Source organism: Notolepis coatsorum (assembly GCF_963971535.1).
Source record: "Notolepis coatsorum genome assembly, chromosome: 5".
In the NCBI taxonomy this organism is placed as follows: Eukaryota; Metazoa; Chordata; class Actinopteri; order Aulopiformes; family Paralepididae; genus Notolepis; species Notolepis coatsorum.
Window position 1 is genome coordinate 102,759,188 of NC_140169.1, and position 6,000 is coordinate 102,765,187.

Sequence of the window (6,000 nt, forward strand, 5' to 3'; positions counted from 1 at the left end):
CTCATGCCGGCTAGTGGCGTTGTTCACTGCATGTGTGTTCTGTCGGTGTGTTCCTCCTTATGGGTGTTCTGTTCTACTAATATACTCTGTGTGTGTGTCTGTGTGTGTGTTCTGCTGTGGGTGTGCTCCTCCCTGCTTGTGTGTGTGTATGTGTGTGTGTGTGTGTGTGTGTGTGTGCCACCGTGGTGCGCACCGGCTGGGATTGGTGCTGTGGTGCCTGATGGTATCAGTAATGCGAGAGCCAACAGCAAAAGAGCGTGCGATCACCCCCCCCCCTCCCAATAGGAAATATGTAATTGAAATAGAAATACAGTGTTACTATTATTCATACCAGTTTCCCCTTCCTAATACCCCCCCCCCAATAATTAGTAGTTTTATCTTAAACAAGGAGTCATAATGAAGGGAAAGCAAATAAAGACTGGACAGGGGAAAGTAAAGTGTTGCAGTCTATGTTTCTAGGACATGTGAGTGAAAGACAAATTATAGAAATAGCATTAAATTCAAAAAATAAGACATCAACTGACAGTGATGGAATTGACATGATAATTGTGAAGAAGACCATTGATTGTATAATTAACCCCCTGTGTCATATTTTTAATCTTTCCTTTCAAACAGGCACCTTTCCAGACAGAATGAAAATAGCAAAGGTTATTCCTCTATTTAAATCTGGGGACAAACACAGCTTTACCAACTACAGACCAGTGTCTTTGCTTTCACAATTTTCCAAGATTCTTGAAAAAGTGTTTGCTCATAAATTAGATAGTTTTATTGAAAAGAATAACCTGCTGAGTGAGAGTCAGTATGGATTCAGGGCAAATCGATCAACAGCCTTAGCCTTAATGAATATATATGAAGAAATAACCACAGCAGTAGATGAGAGGAATTACACAATAGGGGTGTTTATTGACTTAAAAAAAGCATTTGATACGATAGATCATCACATTTTAATTTCTAAATTACAAACATACGGTGTGAGAGGGGTGGCGATGAACTGGTTAAGTAGCTATCTTGAAAATAGACAACAATATGTACAACTCTCTGGTTACACATCTGAATGTATGAATATTGAATGTGGTGTCCCTCAAGGTTCGGTCCTGGGGCCCAAACTTTTTATTTTATATATTAATGATATATGTGAAGTGTCAAACATATTGAAATTTGTTTTATTTGCTGACGATACAAATTTCTTCAGTTCAGGAAAATACCTTAAAAAATTAGCAGATGATATTGTAAATGAAATGTGTAAACTTAAGATATGGTTTGATAACAATAAGCTATCCCTAAATCTGGAAAAAACGAAATTTATGATATTTACTAATCGAAAGAAGGACAATGTGGCATTATGTATTGACGGAGTTAATATTGAAAGAGTATCCGAGTTAAAAATGTTGGGTGTTATGTTGGATGAGAAATTGACATGGAAGCCACATATAATGTACATAAAAAATAAGGTAGCCAAGAGTGTTTTTGTTTTGAACAAGGCAAAGAATGTGCTTGATTATAATTCTATGCGAATATTATATTGTTCACTCATCCTACCATATTTGAGTTACTGTGTGGAAGTGTGGGGTAACACGTATGAAAGCAACATAAAGCCATTATTTATATTACAGAAGAGAGCAGTAAGAATAGTTCACAATGTAGATTCAAGAGAACATACCAACGAATTATTTATTAAATCCAGACTATTGAAACTTAAAGAGTTAGCTGAAATACAGACTTTATTAGTTTTGTTTAGAGCAAAATGCAGAGTATTACCAGCAAATATACAGAGGTTGTTCGTTCCCTGTCCAGATGACAGCAGAAGGAAATTAAATTTTAAACACCAATTTGCACGAACAACCTTAAAACAAAGGTGCACCTCAGTTATAGGTATCAAACTATGGAACTCTTTGCAGAACGATGAAAAGAGTTCCAATAATATATTTCACTTCAAAAGGTTGTGCAAAGAAAAGATACATAGACAGTATAGCACAGTTTAGTATAATATTGCAGTTTAGCGTGTCAGGACGTAGCATAGAGTTGTAGTGTAGGCCAGTATGAGTATAGTAATATAGTATATAGCAGCGTAACATAGAATAATAATATATTAAAATATTGTATAATACTGTACCAATATGGTGTAGAATAAATAGTATGATTTAGTTATATTATAATAAAATAGAAATTAGATAGTATATAGAAGTATAATACATTATATAAGTGTGTGTGTGTGGGGGTGTGTGTGTGTAAATGAATTAACCTAAATATGTAGTTTGACTGATAGATAGACAAAATGGGTTTATTTATGTTGATTTAATTTGGTTGTGTTGATGTTAAATTTTTATTTATTTTTTGCAAAATGGGTATATTCTGTTTGGTTTTACACAATATGTCTATCGGTGTGTTGTACGTGTGTAGGGGCAGGTATATATAAGATTTTTTCTTCTTCCTGTTCCTTTCGGCCATGGTATTTTTTGTGAATTATGTGAATATGTACTGTTGGACTGTGGTGATTCCATGTACGGATAAATAAAAAAAATGATGATGAATACCCCCCCCCCCCAATAATTAGTAGTTTTATCTTAAACAAGGAGACACAAGTGTGTGGTGTGTGTGTGTGTATGTGATCACACTGATTGAACCTGTATTACGCAAAGTGCCATGCCTGTGAACCACTACTAGGAGCAGAGTGGCTCAGTGTGAATAAAATACTGAATTACTGAATGAATTAATGAGTGAGTGAGTTGCCATATCTGAAATTCCTCAGTACTTACACAATCAAACAGAACCCTATCAGTACGTTAAAAGAAATGTTCGTTAAAAGTTTCGTTTGTGTCCCGCCCCTCGTCATGGAAAAAAAATAAACACATTGCATGTTATTAGTGTAAACGGTAGCAATATGCAGCATCTAACTTGATTGGACGTTAAATAATTTTGTGATGAACAGACAAAACAGTTAATCTACCTACTGTATACTTGAAACTGTAGGGATGTTTCATCATCCCGGTACCAAAGAAACCCTCCCAGACAGGTCTCAATGACTACAGACCGGTGGCACTCACCTCTGTGGCCATGAAATGTTTTGAGAGGCTGGTCAAGGATCACATTTGTGCCTCCCTCCCCAGTGATATGGACCCTATGCAATTTGCATACAGGCCAAACGGGTCCACTGATGATGCGGTCTCCCAAGTACTGCACAGCACCCTCTCTCACCTAGACCGCCAGAAGGGGGGCTATGTGAGACTGTTGTTCATTGACTACAGCTCAGCGTTCAACACCATAGTCCCCACCAGACTGGTGGACAAGCTGATCGAGCTGGGTCTGGGATACTGGACTTTCTGAGCGAAAGGCCCCAGGCGGTCAGGGTGGGGGGTCAGACCTCCAACACCATCACCCTGAGCATCGGGTCCCCCCAGGGCTGTGTTCTGAGCCCCCTGCTGTACTCACTATACACACATGACTGTGTGGCCAAGTTCAGCTCCAACTCCATAGTGAAGTTTGCGGACGACACAGTGGTGGTAGGGCTGATCTCGGACAACGACGAGAAGGCCTACCGGGAGGAGGTTGAGGTACTGGAACGCTGGTGCCAGGACAACAGCCTGCTCCTGAACATTGGTAAAACCAAGGAGCTGATCGTGGATTTTAGGAGGAGACAGCAGGAGACACACACACACCACTGAGGATAAACGGGGCTACCGTGGACAGGGTGAGCAGCTTCAAGTACCTGGGGGTCCACATCTCAGAGGATCTGACATGGACAACACACATAGACTCAGTCGTAAAAAAGGCGAAGCAGCGCCTCTACCACCTGAGACAGTTAAGGAAGTTCAGAGTATCTGGGAAGATACTCCAGTCCTTCTACTCCGGAGCTGTAGAGAGCATCTTGACTGGAAACATCACTGCCTGGTATGGCAACAGCACGGCACAGGACAAGAAGGCCCTACAGAGAGTGGTGCGCTCAGCCGAGCGTACCACGGGTATTGCACTACCAACCCTGCAGGTCCTATACAACAAGAGGTGCAAATCCAGAGCCTGCAGGATAATGAAAGACCTTCATGCTGCTGCGGTCAGGCAAACGCCTGCGACCACCAGTAACTAGGACAGAGAGACTTCGGCTCAGCTTCTTCCCCCAGGCCATCAGAGCCTTGAACACTGAACTCTCCACGCACAAGCACACATGAGCACACACACAACACACACACTGTACACGCTCACACACTAGCAGCCACTTTAACATGAGCACACACACACTCATGCTGCACACGCTCACACTTATGGTCACTTTACAGAAGGAAAGGTCACTTTAAGAATAGTATAGTAGAGCTTGAGATTGTATAATATAGCAGTGTACATAAAGACCCAGTGCCTCATCCGTAGCTAACAGTGTATTGCACTACCACAGGACCTAGTATGTCCTACCATGCTCTGTAAAAACTCATGTACAGATACCGATATGCCCTACTTTGTTTACTTGTTTATTGCACAATGTCATTCTATTGGATTCTTATTATATATTACTATTGTATTATGCACATTGTTGCGGGCAAGACCCCCCGCATTTCATTGTATACCTGTATGCCGTGACAAATAAAACTCTTGTATCTTGATGTTCGATATTGGCTTTTTTACCGATATCCGATATACCGATATTGTCCAACTCAGTCATTTCCGATACCGATTTCAGGTAATTAAGATTACATATCTCTTGTCGTGGAATTAACACAACATTATGCATACTTTTCACAATAAATAAAATAAGATTTAAAAAAAAATAAAAAATCTTACCGATACCGATCATTTCCGATATTACATTTGAATGCCAATATCGGCAGATAATATCAGTAGGCCGATAATATCGGACATCCCTACTTGAAAGGCCCTGTTGACATGCTCTCACATTGTGAGACGTTATTGGACAGCCAGTGGAGTGCTGTGTATGTAACATGTAAACCCTGTGTATATAACGATCTGTTCAATAAAATCCCTTCCCCTTCCTGGTCCAGCTTGAGCTGATGCCCCACGGTGAGTTATTTGTTCCTCCACCACATGGCAATTAATTCTGCTTTAGCACTGGGTAGACACGCCAGAATCACTGGACAATTCAACTCTGACAAAAAGGGGGGGGGGGGGTAAATTGGCTGCTTCCATCATTGTTTTGGTTGTTTCAGTGAAGTAAAGTCACACCTTTGATTGTCACGTCTGGGAATAAAGTATAAATCCACTTCCTGAAAGTAACCATGCTAAGCATACAGTAGACCCAGAAGACGAGAGGCAGTTAAATCATTTTGTGTCCTGTACTGTGCATCACCGTGATTAAACAGTAGCAGGACAGTGCAGGACAGTGGATCACAGTGATGCAACAGTAGCAGGACAGTGCATCACAGTGATGCAACAGTAGCAGGACAGTGGATCACAGTGATGCAACAGTAGCAGGACAGTGGATCACAGTGATGCAACAGTAGCAGGACAGTGGATCACAGTGATTCAACAGTAGCAGGACAGTACATCACAGTGATTCAACAGTAGCAGGACAGTGGATCACAGTGATTCAACAGTAGCAGGACAGTACATCACAGTGAATCAACAGTAGCAGGACAGTGGATCACAGTGATGCAACAGTAGCAGGACAGTGGATCACAGTGATTCAACAGTAGCAGGACAGTACATCACAGTGATTCAACAGTAGCAGGACAGTGGATCACAGTGCATCACAGTGATGCAACAGTAGCAGGACAGTGGATCACAGTGCATCACAGTGATGCAACAGTAGCAGGACAGTACATCACAGTGATGCAACAGTAGCAGGACAGTGGATCACAGTGATGCAACAGTAGCAGGACAGTGGATCACAGTGATGCAACAGTAGCAGGACAGTACATCACAGTGATGCAACAGTAGCAGGACAGTTGATCACAGTGATGCAACAGTAGCAGGACAGTACATCACAGTGAATCAACAGTAGCAGGACAGTGGATCACAGTGATGCAACAGTAGCAGGACAGTACATCACAGTGATGC